Consider the following 26525-nt stretch of genomic DNA (forward strand, 5'->3'; position numbering starts at 1 on the left):
TCCTATATGCTCAGATAAAATTTGATTACAATGGGAAGAGGAGAATAAACTTGGGGGCACAGTTAGCAGACATTGCTGCAAAAACAAAATGAGTAGTCTGCTGGGAGGCTGATGGGAAATACTATCCATAATGAAAAGAGAATCCTTTGCACACCCAGCACCAGATATTGGTCTCTAACACCATTCTGCAACAAAAGAAACCAAGGTCCTTTGGAAAAATGGCTGATTTTAGACTGGGACAGGAAATATTCAAGATGATCTTGGAGTGCTGGCAGTGCCAGAAAGCAAAGAAGTGCTGAAAAGTAAAAAAACAAATGAACAAACAAACAAAAACACACACACAAAAAAAACATAATGAGGTGTATCAAAGGGACACAGGAGACAAATCAAAGTGCTCCCAATGGCCAAACCCAGAATAATTAGAGCAACAAAATAAGTAATGTTAGTATTAGATTATAACCCAGAGCATAAAATATATACCCACAAGTCTATATTAATATAAATAAAAGATTACATAATAAGTAAACAGGGGAGAAGAGACAAATCTCACATGCAGAAGAATTTCTAGTAATTTGTGCAGATACTTTGAACTCAAGGAGGTGGAGCATAGCTCCCCACTCCTTAGGTGTGGGCTGGGCATAGTGACTTCCTTGCAAAGAGTATAGTATGGAAAGAGGTGAATAGAGAGTAGCTTTACGGGGAAGAAACCTGACAAACACTATGTCAGGCAGGTGATCAAGCTCAACACCAAGTCATAAATCATACTGACAGTACATACCTGCTATGGTTTGAATATGTCCCCCAAAGGTCATGTTTTGGAAAGTTGATCCCCAATGCAACAGTGTTAGGAGGTGGGACCTTTAAGAGGTATTGAAGTTATGATTAAGTTACGAGGGCAGAGCCCTCATGAATGGATTAATGTCATTATCTAGGGAATGGGTACCTTATAACAGGATGAGTTTGACTCTTCTTCCTCTTTCTCTCATCTTTTCTTTGCCCTTCCCCCCCAGGATGACACAGCAAGAAGGTTCTTGCCAGACGTCAGTCCCTCGATCTTGGACTTCCCAGGCTTCAGAACTGTGAGAAATAAATTTCTGTTCATTACACATTACCCAGTCTGTGGTATTTTGTTATAGTGGCACAAAATGGACTAAGACAATGGACTCCCTTTGATAGGATGTGATAAAGATGGCACTTTACTTCAGTGGTCTCCTTCCCCAGAACTCATAACCTCAGTGTCATCATAAGAAAAACATTAGATGATTCACAATTGAAGACTATTCTACCAAACACCTAACCAGTACTCCTCAGCACTGTTAAGGCCATCAAAAACAAGGGGAACTCACAGCCAAGAGAAGCCTAAGAAGACATGATGACTAAGCATAGTGTGGTCTCCTGGATGAGATCCTGGAACAGAAAAAGGGCATTAGGAGAAAACTGAGGACATCTAAATAAAGTATGGACTTCAGTTAATGATAATGCATCAATATTGGTTCACTCGTTATGACAAATGTACTATACTAATACAAGTTCACAATAAGCGGTGTATTAGTCTGTTCTCACACTGCTATGAAGAACTACCTGAGACTGCGTAATTTATGAAGAAAAGAGGTTTAATTGACTCACAGTTACACAGGCTGTACAGAAAGCAAGGCTGGGAGGCCTCAGGAAACTTAAATCATGGTAGAAAGTAAAGGGGAAGCAGGCACATCTTACCGTGGCAGAGTAGGAGAGAGAAACATCAAAGGGGGAAGGGCTACACACTTTTAAACAACCAGATCTTGTGAGAATTCACTTGCTATCACAAGAAGAGCAAGGGGGAAATCCACCCCATGAGGCAATCACCTCCACCAAGGCCCCTCCTCCAACACTGGGAATTACAATTTGACATGAGATTTGGGTGATGGTACAAAGCCAAACCATATCAATAGGAGAATATGAACGCTGAATGTGGGTATAGAAGTCTCTGTACTATCGTCTCACTTTTTCTTTAAATCTAAAACTGTTCTTGTAAACAAAAAATAAAATTCTAAGGCCCCCCAACCACCTGAATAGATCCTTCCTCTTGGCCAAGGGCACTCCAATGTTAACCTGAAAAAACTACTTCAGGCTGTGATGGAAAGGGGTAGCCGGACATGCCTCATTCTACCCTCTTCCCTTTTGGAATTCCTGATAGAACAGACTCTTTAAGTCCGATAAGAAACACATACGATCTATTCTTTCTGAAGCCTGCTATCGGGAGGCTTCATCCACATGACAAAACCTCAGTCTCCACAACCCCTTACCATAACCCAGACATTATCTTCTATTGATAGTAACTCTTTCAACCAATTGCCAATCAGAAAATCTTTGAATCCATCTATGACTTGGAAGTCCCCACTTCCAGTTGTCCTGACTTTCTGAACCAATGTACACCTTACATGTATTGCTTGGTGCTTTATGTCTCCCTAAAATGTATAAAACCAAGCTGTAATCTGGCTATCTTGGGCACATGTTCTCAGGATCTCCTGAGGGCTGTATCACAGGCCATGGTCACTCATACTTGGCTCAGAACAAATCTCTTCAATTACAGAGTTTGACTCTTTCGTCAACATTCTAAAACAAAAAATTTATTTTAAAAAAGAGTAAGGGAAAGAAACAGAGGGACGGTTCCCCCTTCTTTTCTGTGTAGGAAGTCATGATGTTTGGAGCTGAGATGGCCATCTTTTGATTCTCAATATGCCTGTTCACAGCCCTAAGCAACCTTGGACCCCTCTACTGGATTTTTGTTATGTGATAAAATTAATCTCACGGTTTAAGCTGTTTTGGGCCAGGTGTCTTGTTCATTGCAGTTGAATGAATCCCAACGAACAGTACTCATATCATTTTCATGGCCACAGCTGTGGTTCAGACCTTTAGACCTTTATCTCCCTTCCTAGCAGTTTGGCCCGCTCTACTATCCTTCCTTCCCAATCTCCTGGCAGCTCTCTTCCTTCTCTAGCTTCACCCCTGCCTGCATTTCTCCCAAAACCCAGTGGCCAGCAACTCTTGCCATTCCTAGGCAGGGCATGTTCCCTCATAATTCCAAGCTTGGACACACAGGATTCCCTCTGCCTGGAATGCAGACTCCTCCATCCTTATTTCTTCCAGCAATTAACTACCCCCATTCAAGTTTCAGTTGCCAGCCATGGCACGATATGTGGCCAGCAAGATTCTAAGATGTCCCTGCAGATCCGTGACGGCTGGTGTACATAGCCTGCATAACCCTCAGTACTGTGAATATAACGAATTATACACCTATGATCAGGCTATGTTATGTGACAATGTTGATGTTAAGAACAGATTGTCAGTGTGCCTGATCTAATCACATGCACTCTTTCAAAGCTGGGCGCGGTGGCTCACGCCTGTAATCCCAGCACTTTGGGAGGCCAAGGTGGGTGGATCATGAGGTCAGGGGTTCGAGACCAGCCTGACCGACATGGTGAAAACTCATCTCTACTAAAAATACAAAACGTAGCCGGCGTGGTGGCGCACGCCTGTAATCCCAGCTACTCAGGAGGCTGAGGCAGGAGAATTTCTTGAACCTGGGAGATGGAGATTGCAGTGAGCCGAGATTGCACCACTGCGCTCCAGCCTGGGCGACAGAGTGAGACCCTATCTCAAAAAAATAAAATAAATAAAATAAAATAAAAATAAAAGCAGAGAGTTTTCTCTGGCTGGGAGCAAAAGAGGAAGTTAGACAGAGATCTGATGTAGGAGGATGTTTGGCACGCAAGAAGGTCTCTGTCGCTGGCTTTCAGGATGGAAGGGGTCATGTGGAAGGATGGAAGGAATGCAGGTGACCTCCGGAACTGTAGGCAGGCTCAGGAAATGGGGATGTCAATCCTACAACCACAGAAAACTGAATTGTGCCTAAAAGAAGAACGAGCTTGGAAGATCTTTGCAAGAAGTCAGCCCAGCTGATACTTTGATTTCAGCCTTGCAATATACCCTGAGTAGAGAACTCAACCTTGCCCCTGTGCAAACTTCTGATCCATATAACTGGGAGCTAATAAACTGACACTGTTTTAAGTCACTAAGTCTGTGGCGGTTTGTTGTTATGCAGCAACAGGAAAGGAACACGCCACATCTCCTCTCTGAAGTCATCTCTCACTTCCCCAGGCACACCTGTGACATCTTCCTCTTGCCGCTGTGGCACCTGATACACATGCCTCCCATGATGCAGGTCACAGTGTGTTATCATTTTCCATTTACCTGTCTGCCTTCCTCACAGGATTCTGAGTTCCTGGGCAGTGGGGACTATATAATTTTATCACTGTAATCTCAGGTACAGAGTAGGAAGGTGAAAAAATATTCATTGAATGATGGTTTCATCAAGAAAAAAATCCCAAGATCACTAATTTGTAATCATATATACTAAAACAACCAAAGATGTCAGAGATTTAACATCTAAGCAAGAGGAAAAGTCACCAATATAAAAGAGAATGGCAAAAAAGAAAGAATATCTATTATAACTATAAGCATGGGATGTTTCTGAGGAACCCAGAGGTGAATGAAGTCCCCAGGGGTGGTAAATGAGGGAAGGAAGTGGAGAAATGAGCAGAACTATGAGGGGAAAAAATTTATCTCTGGATTACTTAGTAAACAAACACGTTTTTATTGAATGCTTGGTTTGTGGTGACCCTATAACTGTGGCGAACAATATCGATGTTTCAGATTTAAATACTATCCTCAGGCATTCTGAGACCCTCCTTTCTGTGGCATACGGATCTTTGAATGTTAGATTCAAGAAGGTCTTAGATTTATGCATAAAAGTCCTCCATTTTTTAAACAAATAGAAGCAAACTGATTTTCCACTGAGCTCTGTGTTTCTGAGGTGCACATCCTTGTTCCTGTGCCTTTGACACCTCTGTTAATGAATCTGTAATAAAGATTCCTGGAGGAAACCCAGAGATAGTTTGACACTGCACAACAGTTTCTCCCTCAGTCTCTGCCGCACAAGTGCCAGGTCCCTTGACCATCAACCCAAGTTGGGATAGCTCCTTACCTCTGGGTCGGTGAGTCCCATTCCCATCTCTCTCATCTCAAATGCTGCAGTGGAAATATGGTCTGGAATAGGCATGAAAGGGGTGGATCCAGCATGTACCAAGAAACCAAGTAGAAGCTAAACAGGGAGGAATGGTACAGGAAGTTGTAAGGGGTATTTAAGGAAGGGAGAAGAGAGGGGGCGGAAAGATGCTTTCTGGATCAAAGTAGGGTGAAAACCTCGGGATGCCGGTTAGGCACACCACGGAGGGCCTCACCGCTAGTCTGATTAATTTGCATTTTATCCTGTGGGCGATGAGGAGCGAAGGAAAGGGTTTTAGACTCTAGCTTTGGGGGTGGAGTGTCAACTCATGTCTCTGGGCTGAAGTTTCCACATCTGTTAAGCTGGAGAAGTAATACTTGCTGGGCCAACCAATGTACACAACCATTGTTACAACCAAGTATCGATGGTGATAAAAAACTAAACAGAAAACACAAATAACACTTAGCCGGTCTCCAAGGGGGTGGTTTAAGGTTAGGTGGCAAGCCTGAAGTAATTTCTAAAGTCCCTTGGGAATAAAATTCTGAAACTTGAGCCATAAATTAAGAGGCAGATGGCTTTTCTCTTTGCAAACGACCTGCCACAGACTCAGTCCGTCACTGCCTCTGCTAGCTCTGCTACCCTTGGGCCCCGTCCGCAACCCACGTGGGAGACCTTTCACGGGATCTACTCGGATGTCTGGGATCGAGACAACCCAGGTGCGTATGCGCCGCGCACACGGAACAGCGCAGGCTGCCCGAGGCCATGGGGCGGGGCCGAGGCCGGGGCGGAGCCAGGACTGGGAATCCCCGCGCCGTCAGGCCGGTGGGGGCCGGGCGTGTGTGTGGGCGTGGCGGGCCTCTGCGCAGGCGCCGACCCACTCCCCAGAGCCGGGCGCGCGCCCGCGACGGGTTCCGCTACCGGCGGGCGGAGGGGTGCGCGCGCACGAGCGAGCGGCCGTGACGTGCGCCGCGCTACGCCCGACGTCACGAGTCCGTGTGTAGTGGCGGCCGGGCTGCCTGCCCTCAGCGGCGGCGCCTGACGAGGGTGCCGCGGCGGGTGGGCGCAGCGTTCGGGGATTGCACGGCCCGCGGCGGCGACGAAGACTACGACCAGGAAGCTCGGCTCCCCTGTCCGCGGAGTCGCCACTCCCGCCTCTTCTCCGGTCTCTGGCGACGCGGGCCCGCGGCTTCCCCCTTTCCTGCCCGACTCCCCGCGGGCCTCGGGGTTGCAGCGGCCAGAAGCACCGAGGAGCGCCAGGAGGACCCGGCCGGCCGCGAGGATTGACGCGCCCGCCACCCCGCCCGGCCCAGGCTTCATGTGAAAGAGGGACGGGCCTGGCCCCGAGGCCCGCGCCCGACTCCTCGCGCGCCCCTCCGGCCCCCGGGGGCCCCGCGGCCGCCCCCGACCGGGGGCCGCGGTGACAGGCCGCGCTGGGGCGGAGGGGCGGGCTCGGCGGGGGCGGCCCCTCCTTGGGCCTGCGGCTCTCTACGTCCCTGCGGAGCTGCCGGTACGTGCGTGTGTGCGTGCGTGCGCGTGTGCGCTTGTGTGTGTGTGTGTGTTTGTGTGTGTGTGTGTGTTTGTGTGTGTGTGTGTGTGCGCGCGCGCGCGCGTGTGTGTGGGGGGCCGCGGGCTGGGCGCCGGGAGGGGGCTGGCGGCGGCCTAAGCGCCGCTCCAGGGGCGGAGATTTCGCTGGGTGATTGCCTAACTGAGGGAGGGCGGACCTTGGGCCCCCTACATCCCGTCCTGAAGCCCAGGTCAGCGCGAAATAGGCTGCTGGGCTGTTAGCTGTCAGACACGTACCCTGCAGAGATTTTAGAAGGAAGGTTGCAGCTGGTCTTGCGATGAAGCAGAAATGGTACATGCAGTGAACGAAAAAGTGCTTGTCTTTGCACTGTCATAGTGTGGTAATCTTTTGATGTAATGTTGTTTCCCCCTTTTCACGGAATATTTAGGTAGCACTTACGGTGCCCTTAGTCTGCGCCCGGCAGTTGTTATGTCTTATTTCTCTTCATCTTCCCAGCCCAGTGAAGTGGGTATATCGCCCCATTTTACAGATGAAAACTTGAGGCCCAGAGAGATTAAGGCATTTGTCCAAGGTCATGAAGCTAGTAATCCAGGAAGGCTTGGTTCGAAGACAGTATTTCTTGCAAAAATAAATACGTTGAGAAAATGAGACTAACTGGGCAGTTTCTTTAATGGGACAAATTCTAAACACATAGACGCAGTTTAGTTTTCCTTAAGTAAGATCTTCGATGTCTTTTGCCAAACCATTTTCTTGGCTTAAAAAAAAAAATTTAAAGGATGGCTTCAGATACCTTTACTTTTTGCGTACTAGTACTGGACAGAAAAAATTACTCTCTTACAAAAAAGAAATACATTTGGTAAAACAGCATAGATCTTGAAAAGTTACAAATTTACTTTTGTAGTTTGACCTTGATGCCCAAAGGGAACTCACAGTTGGGTTATTTGCTTGAGATTTCCTTGTTGCAAAATTTGTTGCTGGATTATGTGGCAATTTAGTGATTTGTTAGTTGTCTTATGCAATGTTTTTTAGTTTGATGTCAAATTTTAATATCGTAGAAAGTTTGATGGTGTGATTCTTTTTTCATTTGTATGGAGTGCTACTAATCAGTGTTTATAAGCTAACTGAAAATTCTCATTTTAGCATGAGTTTTGTATTTTTTTAAACTATGGTGAGAGGAAAAAATAAGGAGCCAGAGCTCTGTACTGAAAAAAAGTCGATACATTTCCTTGAGTAATTGAAGCTTTGTGCATAATTGCAAATGTTTAACAAATCTATTGATGCCCAATTATACTAGGCCGTAATTTTCCTAGTATATTATCAAGTTGAAGAAAATTTGTGATCTTGCAATCTCTATGGAGAAAAAGTGAAATTACAAAGTTAACGTGGATGGTTTACAGATTGATTTGTTGTTTGGTTAAAATATAAACATGTTGAATCTTATTGAATTATGTTGTATCTGGTATCATTATAGAATGGTTATCCATGTGCCTGTTTTGAGAAACTAGCTGTTAAAGACTTATCTTAAATAATTGGATTGCATTAGAGATTGAATCTTTTAAGCAATGTTTTAGGTGGAGCTTTTGTTTCTCATTTACTTTATTGGTACCAAAGGGGTAAACTAATAGGTGCTGTATTAAAATAAAGTCATGTTTGATACTCTGCATTTCTTACAGCGTTGGTTTCAGGTTGATTTTCTCTTTCCCTATAGAATTGGAGCTGTTTCCCCCCACCTCCCACTTTTTATTATCAGACAATTTCGAGTATGCAGAAAATCTGGTAGTAGTAAACCACTTGTATCATGATCCTGTAGATAAAACGTTTGTTGGTATCTTGCCATATTTGCTTTATCTATAAATACATGTACAGACATACCTTAGAGATTGTGGCTTTGGTTCTAGACCACTACAATAAAGCGAAATAAGTGAGTCACATAAATTTTTTAGTTTCACAGTGCATATAAAGTTATGTTTGCAATATATTGTAGTCTATTGTGTGCAATGGCATTATGTCTAAAAATGTATATATCTTAATTTAAAAATTATTTATTGCTAAAAATTGCTAAAGAACATTTGAGCCTTTAGAGAGTTGTAATCTTTTTGCTGGTGGAGGGTCTTGCCTCCATGTTGATGGCTGCTGACGAGTAAGGGTGGTTGATAAGGGTTGGTTGGTGAAGTTTGGGATGGCTGAGGCAATTTCTTAAAATAAGACATTAGTGAAGTTTGCCGCATCGATGGACTCTTCCTTTCATGAAAGATTTCACTTTAGCATGTGATACTATTTGATAACATTTTGCTCACCATAGTACATTTTTCAAAATTGGAGTCAGTTGTTTCAAACCCTTTATCAACTAATTGCTTATCAACTATTATCTAAGTTGCTTATCATTGCTTTATCAACTAAGTTTTTGTAATATTCTGAGTCCTTTGTTGCCACTTCAATAATATTCACGTCATCTTCACTAGGAGTAGATTCCGTCTCAAGAAGCCACTTTCTGTCCAGGTGTAACGGGATCACGCTTATAATCCCAGCAGTTTGGGAGGCTGAAGCAGGAGGATTGCTTGCACCAAGGAATTCAAGAACAGCGTCGGCAACATGGCAAAATCTCATTAAAAAAAAATATAAAGGTTGGCCGGGCGTGGTGATTTGGGAAGCTGAAGCAGGAGGATTGCTGGAGTCGGGGAGGTCAGGGCTGCAGTGAGCTGTGACACTGCACACCAGCCTGTGCAACAGAGCAAGACCCTGTCTCAAAAAAAAAAAAAAAAAAAAAAAGCCACTTCGTTTCCTCATCCATAAGAAGCAGCTTTTCATCCATTCAAGTTTTAGCTCCACTTCTAATTGTAGTTCTCTTGCTGTTTCTATCACATCTGCAGTTAGTTCCTCCACTGAAGTCTTGAACCCCTCAAAATCATCCATGAGGGCTGGAATCAGCTTCTTCCACATTCCTGTTAATGTTGGTATTTTGACGTCCTCCCATGAATCATCAGTTTTCTTAATGGCATCTAGAATGATGCATCCTTTCCAGAAGGTTTTCAATTTACTTTGCTCAGATCTATCAGAAGAATCTGATCACTGTCTATGGTAGTTACAGCCTTACAAAATGTATTTCTTTTGTTTTTCTTTTTTTAGTTTCACAGTGCATATAGTTATGTTTACAATATACTGTAGTCGTTAAGTGTGCAATGACATTGTAAAAAAGCAATGTATACACCTTAATTAAAAATTATTCGTTGCCAAGAAATGCTGAAAGAACATCTGAGCCTGGCTCAGGCTAGCCTAATTTTTTATTTTTATTTTTAGAGTTAGCATCTCACTGTATTGCTCAGGCTGGTTGCAAAGTCTTGGCCTCAGATGGTCCTCCCACCTGGGCCTCCCAAAATGTTGAGATTACAGGCATGAGCCATTGTGCCTGGCTGTATTTCTTAAATTAATGAGACTTGATGGAAGCATCCAAATTGGAAAAGTCAAAATACCCTATTCCCTGATGACATGATCTCTCTTATTTTTAGAAAAACCTAAAGATGCCACCAAAAACCTCTTAAATTTGACAAATAATCCAGTAAAGTGTCAATACAAAATCAATGTACAAAAATGAGGAGCATTTCCATACACCAATAATGATCCAACTGAAAACCAAATCAAGAAAGCTATCTTCAAAAAAAGAAAAAATCCACCTAGAAATGTATTTAACCAAGGAGGTGACAGATCTCTATAAGAACTACAAAGCCCTGATGTAAGAAATTGTAGATGACACAGACAAATGGAAAAACATCCCATGCTCATTGATTGGAAGAATCGGTTTTGTCAAAATGACCATACAACCTGATATGGGTTGTTTGTCTCCTCCAAATCTCATATTGAAATGCAATCGCCAGTGTTGGAAGTGGGGCCTGGTGGGAGGGGACTGGATCATGGGGGTGGGTCCCTCCTGAATGGCTTAGCACCATCCCCTTGATGATGAGCAAGTTCATGTGAGATCTGGTTGTTTAAAAATGTGTGACATCTCTCCACTCTCTCTCTTGCTCCTGCTCTTGCCAAGTGATGTCCTTGCTCCTGCTTTGCCTTACGTCATGAGGCCTCGCCAGAGGCCAAGCAGGTGCCAGCATCATGCTTCCTGTACAGCCTGCAGAACTGTGAGCCAATTAAACCTCTGTTCTTTGTAAATTACCCAGCCTGAGGTATTTCTTTAGAGCAGTGCAAGAATAGCCTAATACACTACCCAAAGCAATCTACAGATTGAAGGCAATCCCTGTCAAAATACCAATGTCAGTTGGGTGGAGTGGCTCATGCCTGTAATGCCAGCACTTTGGGAGGCAAAGGCAGGTGGATCACCTGAGGTCAGGAGTTCGAGACCAGCCTGGCCAACATGGTGAAACCCTGTCTGTACTAAAAATACAAAAATTAGTGGGATGTGGTGGCAGTAGTCCCAGCTACTTGGGAGGCTGAGGCAGGAGAATCGCTTGAACCCAAGAGATGGAGGCTGCAGTAAGCCAAAGTCGTGCTGCTGCACTTCATCCTGGGCAATGGAGTGAGTCTCTGTCTCAAAAACAAAACAAAACAAAACAAACATTCTTCACAGAACTAGCAAAAACAATTCTAAAATTCATGTGAAACCAAAAAGCCCGAATACCCAAAGCAATCCTAAGCAAAAGGAACAAAGCTGTAGGCACCACATTACCTGACATCAACTTATACTGCAAGCCTGTAATAACCAAAACAGCATGGTACTGATAGAAAAACAGCCACATCCATCGGTGGAACGGAATGGAGAACCTAGAAATAAAGCCACATATTTACAGTTAACTGATCTTTGACAAAGTTGACAAGAACACAGACTGGGGAAAGGATGCCTTCCTTCAATTATGGTGCTGGGAAAATCGATCGCCACATGTAGAATAATGAAACAGAACCCTTTCGTCTCAAAAATCAACTCCAGATGGATTCAGGACTTAAATGTAAGATGTGAAGTTATCAAACTACTGAAAGAAAGCCTAGGGAAAACTTCTGGCCATTGGTCTAGGCAAAAAATTTGTGACTAAAACCTCAAAAGCACAGGCAACAAAAACAAAAATAGACAAACGGGACTTAGTTGAACTAAAAAGCTTCTGCACAGTGAAAGAAAGAACAGAGTAAGTAGACAGCCTGCAGAGTGGGAGAAAATATTTGCAGACTATACATCCAATGGGAACTAACGTCCAGAATTTACAAGGAACTCAGACAATTAAAAAAATAATGGTAAATAATCCCATTAAAACATGAGCAAAGGACATGAATAGACGTTTTTCAAAAGAAATACAAATGGCCAATAGGCACTTGAAAAAATGCTCAACATTATTAATCAGAGAAATGTGACTTAAAAATCACACGGAGATATCATCTTACTCCAATTGGAATGACTACTATTAAAAAGACAAAAAAAAAAAAAAAAAAACCAAAACAGATGTTGGCAAGGATGCAGAGAAAAAGGAACTATAATACACTGGTGGTGGGAATGTAAATTAGTTTAGCCTCTAGGGAAAACAGTGTGGTGAGTTCTCAAAGAACTGAAGATAAAACTACCATTCCATCCAGCAATCCTAGTACTAGGTATCTGCTCAAAGCCAAAGAAATCATTATATCGAAAAGATACCTGCAGTTCTGTGTTTCTCACAGCACTATTCACAGTAGCAAAGATATGGAATCAACCTAATTGTCTATTGGCAGATGACTGGATAAAGTAAATGTGGTATATATACACAATGGAATACTATTCAGCCATGAAAAAGAATACAGTCATGTCTTTTGTAGCAACACAGATGGAACTGGAGGACATTATCTTATGTGAAACAAATCAGACACAGGAAAATAAATACCTCATATTCTCACTTCTAAGTGGGAGCTAAATGATGTGTATGCATGGACATAGAGTGTGGAATGATAGATAATTGGGACTCAGAAAAGTTGTGGGGTGGGAGTGGGTGGATGATGAGAAATTACTTAATGGGTGTAATGTACTTTATTTGGCTGACGGATACCCTAAAAGCCCTAACTTCACCACTACACAATCTATGCATGTAACAAAATTATACTTGCACTCAATAAATGTATACAAATACAAATGGAAATAATTTTTCTTTTTTTCTTTTTTGAGACGAAGTTTCACTCTGTCACCCAGGCTGGAGTGCAATTGCACAATCTCAGCCCATTGCAACCTCCGCCTCCTGGGTTCTCCTCAGCCTCATGAGTAGCTGGAATTACAGGCATGCGCCACCACGCCCAGCTAATTTTGTATTTTTAGTAGAGATGGGGGTTTCACCATGTTGGTCAGGCTGGTCTTGAACTCCTGACCTCAGATGATCTGCCCACCTCGGCCTCCCAAAGTGCTGGGATTACAGGTGTGAGATACTGTACGCAGCCAGATATAATTTTTTAACAGAACAGTGGGTGTGCTGGGGTGGCTGTTGGAATGTCACTGTTCTTAGGACTTTAAGATACATGTTTGTACACAAAGACTTGAAAGTTGAAGTGACTCCTTCATCCATGGACTGCAGTATGAATGTTGTGTTAGAAGGCGTGGAGACAACATTAGTCTTGTACATCATCAGAGCTCTTGGGTGACTAGATGCACTGTCAGTAAGCAAAAGGAATCCTTATTTCTGAGCAGTAGGTCTCAACAGTGGGCTTAAAATATTCATTAAAGCATGCTATAAACAGATATACTGTCAGTCATCCAGGTTTTGTTTGATTGCCACAGTACAGGCAGAGTAGATTTGGCATAGTTTTTAAAGACCCTAAGACTTTCAGATTGGTAAATGAGCACTGAGTTCAGCTTAAAGTCATCAGCTGCATTACCCTTAAGACAATCAGGCCATCTTTTGAAGCTTTGAAGCCAGGCGTTGATTTCTCTCCTCTAGCTGTGAAAGTCCCACATGCCATCTTCTTCCAATAGAAGGCTGTTTCGTTGCCACTGAAAACCTGATGTTGAGTGTAGACACCTTCATCAGCTAGATCTTCTGGGTAACTTGCTGCACCTTCCACATTAGCACTTGCTGCTTCACCATGCACTTTTATGTTATGGAGGTGGCTTTCTTTAACTTCCTGAGCTGTCCTCTGCTAGCATCCGACGTTTCTTCTGCAGTTTGCTCACTTCCCTCAGCTTTCATAGAATTGGAGAGAGTTAAGGCCTTGCTCTAGATTGGACTTTGGTATAAGGAAATGTGGTTAGTTTGATCTATCCAGACTAGTAAAACTGTGTGTCAGCCAATAAGGCTGTTTTGCTTTCCTGTCATTTGACGTGCCTTCCCTACTAATCTTAATCATTTCTCGCTTTTGATTTAAAGTGGGAGTTGTGTGAGTCTTCCTTTCACTTGAACACTTAGAGGCCACTGTAAGGTTATTAATTGGCCTAATTTCATTTACTAATGATTGTGTTTCAGGAAATACGGAGACCCAAGGAGAGGGAAAGAGAGGGGGATGAGGACTGGATGGTGGAGCAGTCAGAACACACCCAACATTTATTCAGTTCATTGTCTTACATTGACATGATTTGTGGCGCCCCAAAGCAATTACAATAGTAACATCACAAATCACTGATCACAGATCACTGTAGCAGATATAATAACAATGAAAAAGGCTGAAATATTGCAAGACTTACCAAAGTATGGTACAGATACACAAAGTGAGCACAGAGTGCTGTTTGAAAAATGGTACCAATAGACTTGGATGATGCAGGGTGTCACAGACTTTGAATTTGCAAGAAAGCACATTATTATCTGTGAAGCACAATGAAAAGTGAAATAAAACAAGGTATGCTTCTACTGAAAGAAAAAAACTATCAAACTAGAATTCTAGACCCTGGAACTATATATTTAAAAAATAAAGGAGAAATAAACATTTCCAGATATTTAAAAAAATAACTATGAAGCAGAATAAAATGAAGCTCAATAAAATGAGATATATTTGTATATTATTTCCAACTGAACTGTTTGAAACTAAGCTATGGACATTATGACATTTTACCCCTCAATATGTCACATGCCTCCCTTAAAGTTAAGGACATTTTTTTACATAGCCAAAATACCATTATTGTTACTTTTCTTAGGTGTTTAGGTGTGATAATTCTTTAATATACTCTAATATATATCCATATTTACATCTCATTCGTACTGAATTGTAATTTGTGGTTTGTGCACCCATCCCCACCAAATCAGGAGTCCATCAAAGTTTATTCATTGCATTTGTTGTTAAGTCTTTTTGATCTCTTCTAATCTAGAGTAGTCTCACCTCTTACCCCCTTTAAAAATGACAATTAGTTTTTTTAAGAGATCAAGACAGTTGTCTTATAAAGTGACTCATATTCTCTATTTGTCAGATTTTTTCCCCCCTTATAGCATTGTTTAGCTTGTTCCTGTATTCTCTCTATACTAGTTGTTAAGTGTAAACTAGGTTTAAAGGGTCGATTAGTTTTAATTTAAACATTTTGGGCAAGAATACCTAATAAGTGATTTAATATATTTTATATGCCTCCCATTAGGAGATGTACACTGTGCAGTCCCATTATTTGTGATACTAAGTTTGATTGCTTGGTTGAGAGGAGTAAGGTGAGGTATCACTGCAGTCAGCAAGTAATCTGTGGCATGATAAATTAGCACTGTATTGCTAGCCTGTTCTCTAGTTGTGGTATCTTTTGCAGATCCTTGTCAGGCTAACTTTTAAATTTCAGTGTTAATAAATGTTTGTTGGTCTATAGATGGAAACAAATCACAGGAACTAAAAAATATCCAGCTAGGTTAATCAGAATCTGATTTTGTGGATTTTAAAGATTTTAACAAAGAATTCAAAGTATCATTTGTTACGAATTTTATAAGAAACCCGTCTTGAAAAAAATGGGAATAACTCAATGCTGGTCTTCCATACTCTTAAGAAGTGCATTTAAATTTTTCTTAGACAACATGTACTGCACAAGAATAGCCAGAAATACAATATAAAGGAAGGGTCGATCTACTAAAATATGTTTTGAGAAATTGTCTCTTTTCTGATGTAATGGGAGGAGCACTGGATTGAGAATCAGATTATTCTTACCATTATATGAAGTTCAAGAATTATAAATTTTTGAGCTGGGCTGTGTGGTGCATGCCTCAGCTACTCAGGAGGTTGAGGCAGGAGAATCCCTTGAGCCCAGGAGTTGGAGGGCATCCTGGGCAACATAGCAAGACCCTGTATCAAAAATCAGGAAAAAAAGAATGATAAATTTTTAAACTTTACTGCATGTTCTTATTTCATAGTGATTGCTTTAGTAATACAACTTTTGTTGTATGCACTTTAGTAAACATTTATAAGTAGACAATTTCTGTTAATGAGGTATGTTTGTTACATTTAGAAGTGAACCTCATTTTTATGAAGCCAGTTATAAGTAAATCAAATATATTGTAATACAAAATTGAACTTAAAAAATCCTTTCCTCTTATTCTCAAAGTGTTGTGTGAGATGTGTATATATATATATATCTATATCTACACACACTTAACAAATTTGAAATGTTAATTTTGTCTTTGTCTTGGATATTCCTGGGATTTATTTGGAACATTGGTTGACTATATTTCTCTTGGTAGTTAATCACATAGTTGCTTTGTAGTATCTTTTGTATTGCTGCCTTTATTATTACGTAACTCTTAGGTTAAAGAGTTAAGATTAGGTCCTAACTCTTAATTTGTTGTTGTTGTTTATGCCTTGCCTTCCCAACTGATAGGAGGATAGGGATAGCATCTTTAGATTCCCCCTGTCACTAGCATACTGCTTTTCTTACAAGTGCTCAACAGTTATTTGTTTGAGATTCCTAGTACCATAAACTTAAAAAGCACTATGAGGTTTATAAACTTTGGAATTTTTTCCATTTGTGTGGTTAGTGATTTAGTGCAGACTTTAATAGTTAATAATGACAAAAGAATAGTTGAATGTATTTTATCAGTATTCTTTGTATCATTCTCAAATTAGGTCCCTTTATTGTCACTGAGAATGTTCCTAGAGCACTCCGTGCACACTTGCCTCTACCATTGTACTTGCCACACTGCACTATAATAATCGCTGTGTCCTTCAGTAGTAAGTTAGTTCATCAAGAACAGAGGCAGCGTTTTATTGGTTGGTACTCTGGTGCCTAGCACAGTGCAGACAGCAGGGATCTCCTTTTGCAGTGCTGTAATATTACTTAAAAGGTGATGCCTCCCAAAATCGTTGATGATTTACAGAAGTTTTGTTTTGAATTTACTGGTTGAGTTTCCTTTGTTTCTTTTTTTCTCCCACATGATACTGGTTTTACTTTAGTTAAATGTAATTTTCTATGTTCTAGGCACTGATTTCAGTATACTTGTAAGATTTTAATTCATTTAATCCCTACAACAACCCAGTGAATTAGTTACTGTTATTATATCCGTAGTGCAGATGAGGAAACTGAAGCACAGGGACAATAAGCAACTTGCTTAGGTTCCCACATCTTGTCTGTGGTGGAGCTAGGACTTGAACTCAGGCAGCATGGCTCTAGAATATGTGCTGCTAACATGCTGCTTTTCTTGCTTTATCAGGGCAATGAGAAAATTGGATTTGTAATATATCTTTCATCAATCAGTATGAAAACATTCTTTGACATTTATATTATGCTATTTAATTCATTGAGTACCCGCTATGTACCAGAGTGAGGATGGTATTTCCAGAAGGCCTTGAAGAGTCGTCAACAGTTGAACTAAGTTAACAAACCTTATACGTTAACCGACTGTGCTTATAATGTGTATTGAAAAAACTTAAAAGTATAGAAAAGATAAAATAAAGGTAGTGAATAGCTGAGACTATGAGCTTGGGATTTAGACCTGAGTGTGAGTCTCAGTTCCACTCTCTCAGCCTCACTTCTCTGTAAAATTGGGAAATAGTGTCTAATTCATAGGGTTTTAAAATGAGGTTTAAATGAGGTAATATGTTTAGGACAATGCCTAGCATATAATAAGTGTTCCAAATACATTATCAGTTATTGTAAAAATCTCTCATAATCCACATGTATTATGTCTATTTTGGTGTACAAAGAAGCTCTCTTATTTAATGTGATTGGGAGGTAGTATTTATTAAATTTTAAAAAGTTATTAATGTAAGGGGAATAAAAATGATACATCCTACCTTAAATATTTATTTTGTTTTAAGAAAACATAGAGGCCAGGCACCATGGCTCATGCCTGTATTCCCAACCCTTTGGGAGGCCAAGGTGGGTGGGTCACTTGAGCCCAGGAGTTTGAGACCAGCCTAGGCAACATGAGGAAACCCTGTCTCTCCAAACAAACAAACAAACAAACAAAAAATTAGGCAGACATGATAGCAAACACACTGGTAGTTCCAGCTACTCAAAAGGCTGAGGTGGGAGGATTGCTTGAGCCCGGGAGGTCGAGGCTACAGTGAGAAGTGATCACGCCACTGCTTTCCAGTCTGGGTAACAGAGTGAGACCCCATCTCAAAAACAGAAAAACCCAGAAAACAAACAAACAAACAAACAAACAAAACCATATAGATGTAAAGCAGTCTGAGTATATGATCCATCTAGAGACGTGTGATTTTTCCTCCTTTTACAGTTGATTCACCTATACCTGATTTAACAGTTTTTTTGTAATTAGCTGTTGAGTCTTTCTAAAATTCAGCTTCATTTTTAAAGAATCAACTCTTCATATTTACAATTTTACTGATTTATGTAGTATTTAAACTTAATGTTATTTTATCACGAACTATGTGTTATAAACTGTAAATTATGATAACAAATATAATTCTTGGTAAGTTGATGGGAACATAAATGTACTGGTCTGATAAAAAGTAAGCTTAACTAGTGGTGAATGTTCAGTAATTTATTGGAGAGAATGGAGAGTGTTGGTTAATTTGCCAAATTAGTTTGTTAAGGATGTTGGATAAGAGAAAATATTGTTGCCTTGCCTTCTAGTATCTCTGAGTAATTGAGAAAGTATTATACAGATATTTTAAAAAGGATTCAGCACTACATAATAATAATATGTCAGTTTTGTTTCAGCTCTTTCAAGTTTTTAAAATTTGTGCCTTTGGTTTTTCTTTGTATTCTGGTACCTTGAGGATGTGTAGTTTTTTAAGATCTCCATTTTCCATGTTTGTCATCTTCTGTCAGTATCTTTGCATTCTAGTAAAGCTTCTTAGGTTTGACCTCTGTAGCCACATCAGTAGTTCTTTTCTTTATACCCTCCAATATCTATTAAAAATATTTTTTGTCTCACAGTTTTTATGGTTGTTGTTTGTTTGTTTGTTTTGAGACAAGGTCTGTCTCTGTTGTCCAGGCTGGAAGGCAGTGGTGTGTTCTCAGCTCACTGCAGCCTCTGCCAGTTGAATCTGTATTATCTTGGCAGTCCTAGATCTCACCCGTTTCCTTTTTCATGTTGTCTTTGTTTTGCATCTCAGCCTAGTCTCCTGTTTGGCTTTCTCTTCCTGTTTTATAAAGACAAGTCTTCTGGCATTGAAGCTATCATACAATTTTCTACAAATTTCAAACTGTATCTTAGGAAGCAGAGGTAATATTTGATTGTCTACTACGTGCCAGAAAATTTACATTACATTTTTAAACTTCTTAATAATTATGGTATATCACATTTTCCTGATTTTACAGGTAAGACTCAGAGTCACATAGTGAGTGCAGTTGGGATTTTGTGTGGCTCTTCCAGTTACAGCAAAGATTCCTGATATTCCTGCTGCTTCCACATTGCTCATATTCTCATTATATTCATCATTCTCTATGATAAATATATGCCCTGGAATATATATATTCTCTGTGATGAATGTGTGCACTGGAATCTTCTGGGGATAGAGCCAATGTAGTTTAAAAAAAAAAAACCACTCAAATTTAGATGCTATTCTAAATAGCTTTTATAATTGCCTACGTCTTTTATAATTGCTAAGTCAGAGTTCTGGTAAATTTTTGGGTAAACTGGAATTATTTCTTTATTTGTATTACATATGCTTTTCAGTGGGATGACAATAAACTCATCTATTTTAAATACATTTTATGGGAAGTAGGTTCATTTTTCTGATCTCTAGGAAAAGTAATATGGGAGAGTTTAATGTCCATAGTTAAAGGATTTATTTTAATTTCTTGAAATGAATAGAGTGAACATTGGGTATTTTCATACCATATTTCCATGGTATGTTTTGATTTCTTTCTTTCTTTTTTTTTTTTTGAGACAGGATCTTGCTGTATCATTCAGGCTGGAGTGCAGTGTCAGGATCACTGCTCACTGCAGCCTCGACCTCCCAGGCTCAAGCAATCCTCGCACCTCAGCTTCCTGAGTAGCTGGGACTACAGGCACACGATTATACCTGACTAATTTTTAAAGTTTTGTAGAGGCAGGATCTCTGTATTGCTCAGGCTGGTCTTGAGCTCCTGGGCTCATGCAATCCTCCTGTCTGAGACTCCCAAAGTACTGGGATTATAGGCGGAAGCCACCGTGCACAGCATCAGCATGATTTTTAACTAGTTGTAGACTATTATTCTGAGTAGGCTATGAACAAAACCCCCAATATCTCAGTGGCTTAAAACAACAAAAGGTGTTTGTTTTGCTCATATCATGTATTCATTGAGGGTCAGCTGGCAGCTCAGCTCAACATTTTTGTCATGCTTACTTTGGGTCCCACTTTAGGACCTCACGTGGGAGCAGCCACTGTACGGAACTGCCGGGTCCAGCCTGCAGACCCTGGCTGAATGACAGATGCACAAATGCACTCAGACACAGGAATCCCGTGAAAGCGTGGGCTAGGGGACTGGGCGCCCGCAGACACCCAGGAGGGTGCTGTAAAGAGTCAGCAGCTGCGGCCCTGATAAGCCGGCCCTGCAGGCATTTATTCAGTATAGATTTAATGACAAAGGCCTTGAGTCAGCACACTTGTGGGCAGGTCACATGGTCACGCCCCACCCCCTCCCGCCCCAGCAGTCCTGCGCGCGGAGGACTAAAGGCCAGGTTCCAAGGTCTGAGTAAACTTATCCAGATCAGTTTCTTTACATTCCCTTGTTACCTAACCTAAACTTTCAGGCACCAGATAAGAGAATCTGGCTGCCTTAAGCCAAATCTTTTTCCAAAGCTTTTGTAAAACCTTCTGGCCTTCCAAGAAGGTTTTCATCTTTCTATAATTTTTCCCACCACCCTGACCAATCTCCTACATCTCTACCTTTTCTGTTTTTAGCATCAGATTTTGTTGATAGGAGAGTACAGATGTGTGCAGCAGGTTTGTCAGGCATGGTGGTAACTGCTCATATTCCGGCTTTGCATCCTAGAATTAGTAAATCACATAAAACAAACGAGTATAATTAGCAACATTTTTTTTTCCAATCAAGGAATGACCTGTAGTGTTACTTGGCACTTAAGTTCATTGTGTGCTGTTACTAAGGAACCCCACTGGTGGTATGTTAATCTCTCTCAGCCAAGCAGGCCAGTTGTTAGAAGCTGGGAAGGGGGTGTGTTTGTCTACGTAAAAGGGCAGAAGAAAGGTGGATTTAGAAGATGAGCTCAATAGAATATAGCAGGTACTGGTTGCAGTCAGAATGAGAAAATTAATCCCAGCACTTTGGGAGGCTGAGGTGGGTGGATCACAAGGTCAAGAGTTTGAGACCATCCTGGCTAACATGGTGAAACCCCGTCTCTACTAAAAGTACAAAAATTAGCTGGGTATGGTGGCACACGCCTGTGGTCCCAGCTACTTGGAAGGCTGAGGCAGGAGAATCACTTGAACCTGGGAGGCAGAGGTTGCAGTGAGCTGAGCCCAGATTGCACCACTGCACTCCAGCTTGGTGACAGAGTGAGACTCTGTCTCAAAAAAAAAAAAAAAAAAAAATTAATAAAGCATAGCAAGGAACAGATTATCCGGAGTGAATGGTGTCTGTGTCCAGAGTAGGATTCACTCAGTCTTCTGCCTTGTCTTCTTCAGCATCCTGTCTGGGGCCTGTGTTGTCCGAGGAAGCCTCATTGTCTGGGGCTATGGGTCCTGTAGGGTTGTTTTCTTTATTTCTGGTACCGTGTTGGGTCCTAGCCACGCCATGGTATGGTTTGATGCGTTGTGCTGGAATCCAAAGAGGACCTGAGGGGGTGTGAACACAAGCATATCCCCTCCCTGACGTTAACAATTCATTTGGAACACAGCATACATTACTGTTTACGTCTTTTCATAAAACCGCAGGTTTTATTTCTTGAGAGGTTTTAGCAAAATGCTTTTAAACAGCTGATTGAAATTTATTTAAGTTTAAAAAATTAAGGGTAAATATGGCTTGTGCTAGTAGTGTTGCAGGGTCCTTACTCATACTCCCCCTTTTCTGTTTTCTGAGCATATTTTTAAGGGTGGATTGGGTACGTTCTACTATGGCCTATCCTTGGGGGTTATATGGCATGCCTGTGGACTGTTGGATGTTCCATGTGTGACAAAATTGTTGAAATGTGAGCTGGCATAAGCCAGACCGTTACCAGTTTTAATTTTTGTGGGCCGTCCCATAAATGCAAAAGTTAAAAGAAGATGTTTCATGACATATCAGGTGGACTCTCCAGGAAGAGCATGAGTGCTAATTAAATGAGAATTGGTATCAATGGATACATGTACATGTCTAAGTTTTCCAAATTCAGGGACGTGTGTAACATCTGTTTATCATAACTGATGAGGTTCTAGTCCTCTAGGGTTAACACCTGTTGAAGGAGGGGATGTGCCTGTGAACTGGCACTATGGGCATTGTAGGATAATTTGTTTAGCTAGTCTCTGGGTAAGTTGAAATTGTTTAGATTGGTGGAAAAATTGATTCAATTGGATGGCTTGGTCAAGCAGTGATGTCATAACCTGTAGGTCTGCTTGATCATTGCCATAAGCCAGCGGGCCAGGCAGTGAGCTGTGGACCCAAATGTGTGTAATAAAAATAAGATGTATACGTTGATCTATCAATTGCTGAAGTTGTAGAAAAAGTGCACACAGGGTGGGCTCCAGAGTGGACTTAATGAGGGCTGTCTCAAGGTTCCACAAAAAACAGTAAGCAGAGTCACTAACAATATCGATGGGCTGAGCGAAAAACGTTTCTAAGGCTAATATTAAAGCTCCAACCTCAGCTCTCTGAGTGCTAGTAAATCCAGAATGAGTGAAGGAATTACGCGGTCTCCTCCAGACAGCCCGTTTCCATGTTTACCAGAGCCATCAGTAAACAGTGTTAAAGCATTAGGTATGGGGGATTGAACTTTTTAGTAGGCAAAACCACAGAAGTAGGAGATAAGAACTGAAGGAGTTTGTCAGCAGGAAGGGTATGCCCTATATGGCCTGTGTAATCAGAGAGTGCTATTTGCAGGTCCATAGATAAGGGCAGTACTGCTTCAAATTGCGTTTTACTTAAAGGAGTCCTGATGATATCAGGGTCATAACCTAGCAACTGATTGCATCATCTGAGGCCTGAATAGATAACTTTACTGGCTAACTGGATATAGGGAGAGAGTGTTTTTGTCCTGGTATGTGAGCAAAAAACCCATTCTATAAAGTACAGCTTTGGGCCCATCTGTCCTGTTAACCCTGTAGGGGAGTGTTTAGTGGGAAAAACAAACAGCTGAAGTGAATATCGTGGATCTATGCGATCTAACTGCCTTTGAGAGAGAGCTTGCGCTACTTCTTCAATTTCCCTTTGTGCTATAGGAATTAAATACCTAGGAGAGTCTAGGGCAGCATTGCCTTTTAAGATAGAAAATAAGTTTTGTAACTTATCAGTAGTTATGCCTAAGGTGGGGCGAAGCCAGTTAATATCACCTAGTGATTTCTGATAATCATTTAAGATGTGTAAGTTGGTAGTATCTAATTTAAGCTTTTGAGGTCTTACCGAGAAGTTAATGTGTATCCAAGGTATTTCCAAGAAGACATCTGTGCTTTTTCAGGTGCTATAATTAAACCTCTTAACTGTGTATTCTTTACTACAGAGGTATATAACCTTAAAAGCACTGGCTCTGTTGGGGCTGCTAGTAAAGTATCATCCATAAAATGAGTAATGTTGCAATTAGGAAATTCTTTTCTACTGGGGAGAAATCCTGATTTAGGTGATACTGACACATGGTAGGACTCTTCAGCAGTCTTTGGGGAAGCACTTTCCATTGAAATCAGTGAGCTGGCCTTTCATTATTGATTGCTAGTATTGTAAATGCAAATTTTCCACTGTCCTATTCTGCTAGGGGAATAATATAAAAGCAGTCTTTTAAGTCAGTACCGATTACAGGCCAATCTCGAATAGCCGTGGGGGAGGGGAGCCCCTGCTGAAGGGGCCCCATAGGTTGCAAATTAGCATTTATAGCACATAAGTCATGCAGAAGTCTCCATTTACCAGACCTTTTGGGAGTGAAGAAAATGGGCGAATTCCGAGGGCTGTTTGACGGTTCTATATGGCTGGTTTTTAATTGCTCCTCAAGTAATTCATGGGCTCTTTGTAATTTCTCTCCCTTTAAAAGTCACTGTTCTACATAAATAGGATTTTGAGAGAGCCACTTCAAGGGTAGGGGAGGAATAACTGTGGCCATTATTAGAAAGAGGTCTGCAGAGTGACACCCCCCATTGGGCTAATAGATCCTGTCCCCAAAGATTAACAGGGATGGGCATGAGTAAAGGTTGTATAACTGCCTTTCTTCCCTCTGAATCGCAACAGGTTCGGGGCACGTGCTCTGCTTGGCTGTGTGCGCTTCCCTGATGCCAACAATTTTTTGTTTCTGAGTGACTCAAGGCCAAGTTTCTGGCTAGTTTTGATCACTAATGATTGAAATATCCACCCCTGTGTCCAGTACAGTTCTTATTTCCAATTTTTAAGGTGATCATGGGTTTCTGGTTAGTGATTAATTGATGCTAGTATAAAACGTCCCTATCCCCCTTTCTTTCTGTGGGCATTGGGGACCCAGTATGGTAAAAGCAGTAACAGAGCTATCTTTGATCCAGGGGGGAAGAATATGCAGACCTTTATATTCCATCGTAACTAATATCTCACCTTGATAATCACTATCAGTTACCCTGGTGAGCACATTAATTCCTTTACTGGATAGGCTGGATTGCCCTAGAACTAATCCCACAGTTCCCAGAGGCAGTGGGCCCCAGATCCCGGTTGCAAACCTTTTAGGGCCTTTTCCTTCTTTTAGCACTAATTCATCGGGGCAGAGTAAGTCCAGTCCCACTCCACCACTGACTGCTCCCAGTGGTGGCTGCTCTGAGAGAGAGGACTGTGGGCTTTCTCTCTGACCGAGGAAAGCCGCCGGCATTGCCCCAGTTTGCAGCGGGGCCTGGGGTCAGCCCCTTAGGAAGTTTCCCTCCTGGTTACTTACGGGTTGTCGTTTTCATCAAATTTGGACCTGCATTGATTCGCCCAGTGTTTCCCCTTTTTACATCAGGGGCATATAGAAAGAGGTTCTTTTCCTGAGTTACCCTGGTCTCTATTATTGGGGCATTCCCTCTTCATATGACCTGGCTCTCCGCATAGAAAACAATTTGGGTTTCCCTCCCTTTTCACTTCAGGAGGCCTTAATGCCATAGCCAATATTTTGGCTTTGTGTGTTTCAGTCCCCACCAGTTGACATGCTCATGTAAGTTCCCTGACTGTGGCTGCCTTTCCTGATTGCCTGCATTGCTTGTTGGCGATCCACATTAGTGTTTTCATAAGCCAGTTGTAACAATAAGTTATCAGAGGCCTGGGCGTGACTGATTTGTCTCTTAATTTGCCTGGGTTAAATGATTGATACAGTCAGTAAATGGCTCCTGAGGCCCTTGTCAAATATTTATAAAAGATCCCTGTTGAACTCTGCTTTTGGGAATTCTGTCCCAAGCCCCAAGAGCACACAAAGACATTTGTGCATAGGCTTGGGGATCAAAAGTTAGTTGTTGTTTGTACATTGACATGGGGATCCCTCCCCTGGAGCAGAGCAGCTATTACGTCTTGCCCGGCCACCTGATTCTGGTTGGCTTGTTGTTCACACAACTCATTGTATTCTGCCCTCCAGAGGAGGTACTGGCTGGGGTCCAAAATTGTTTTAGCTAACACTGACCAGTCCCGTGCGGCCATACGGAAGTTGTCTGCCAAGGCTTCAGTCATTCCTTTCGTAAGGAAATGGGCTAGTGGCTCTGTTTTCTTTAATGCTTTTTCTTAGCTTTTTATAAGTGTTAAAAGAAATGGGTTCATGTACCTGATTGCCTTGTCGTTCTTGTATTACCGGGAAGGCTAAGAGCTCCCCTTCTAATGCTGCTTGCTTAAGACAGGGTCCCCTAGCTGTAGCATATCCCTTGTGTTTTTTTCCAGTTTATCGGAGGAGGGGGCTCAGGAAAACCTCCGTTTCCTCTTTGTTATTTTGGCCCGGTGGTAGCGGGGCTGAGGGATAAGGAGACAGTAAAGTAGGTGATGGTTCTTCCTCCCTCCCCTTTTTAGGCTCGTCTGTATATAATGGGGCCAGAGCTGCCCTAACTAAAGCCCATAGTGTTACTGGGACCTGTTGTCCTTGTGCATGATGTTCAGAAATTTCTCCCCACTTGTTCCTAGAACTCTACGGCTATCATACCTTCTTCCAGGAACCATGGGTTATGGGACACAACAGTTTGCATTAGGTCCCTTAATTGAGCCTGTGAAACCCAGGCTCCACTAGCCTTAAGCAGCTGTTTCACTACTTTTATATACTGTTTCTGTTGAGCTGGTAACTGTGGTCCCTTGATGAAACCCTAGCCTGAACAATTCCCTCGAACTTGGAAATTCCGAGCAGGCAACAATGACTTACTGACTGTGTAGTTTTTTCACCTCCCTTTACAAGGGTTCTGTTGTGATCTGTTGCAGCATTCCTCACACAGGGCGCCACCTGCCGGGTCCGACCCGCAGACCCTCGCTGAATGATGGATGAACAAATGTACTCAGACACAGGAATCCAGTGAAAGAGCGGGCTAAGGGACTGGGCCACCCACAGACACTGA

General features: G+C 41.8%; 1 protein-coding gene and 1 long non-coding RNA gene across 3 annotated transcripts in view; one reads left to right on the plus strand and one right to left on the minus strand.

The window, feature by feature from the left end:
- Positions 1-160: 160 nt before the first annotated feature.
- On the minus strand, positions 161-1067 carry LOC114671496 (uncharacterized). The gene is made up of 3 exons (XR_003721535.2): positions 944-1067; positions 779-858; positions 161-295 (listed from the first exon to the last, which is right to left on the minus strand). It is a non-coding gene; the product is annotated as an uncharacterized LOC114671496 (long non-coding RNA).
- Positions 1068-6029: 4962 nt separating this feature from the next.
- Positions 6030-26525, plus strand: part of MAP3K2 (mitogen-activated protein kinase kinase kinase 2) — an 89180-nt gene continuing 68684 nt past the window's right edge. For both annotated transcript variants that reach the window (XM_015109853.3, XM_028830619.2), the window contains exon 1: positions 6030-6554. The gene's annotated coding sequence lies outside the window, so the exon portion shown is untranslated. The remainder of the gene's footprint in view (positions 6555-26525) is intronic.

Source organism: Macaca mulatta, chromosome 12, assembly GCF_049350105.2.
Source record: "Macaca mulatta isolate MMU2019108-1 chromosome 12, T2T-MMU8v2.0, whole genome shotgun sequence".
NCBI lineage: Eukaryota > Metazoa > Chordata > Mammalia > Primates > Cercopithecidae > Macaca > Macaca mulatta.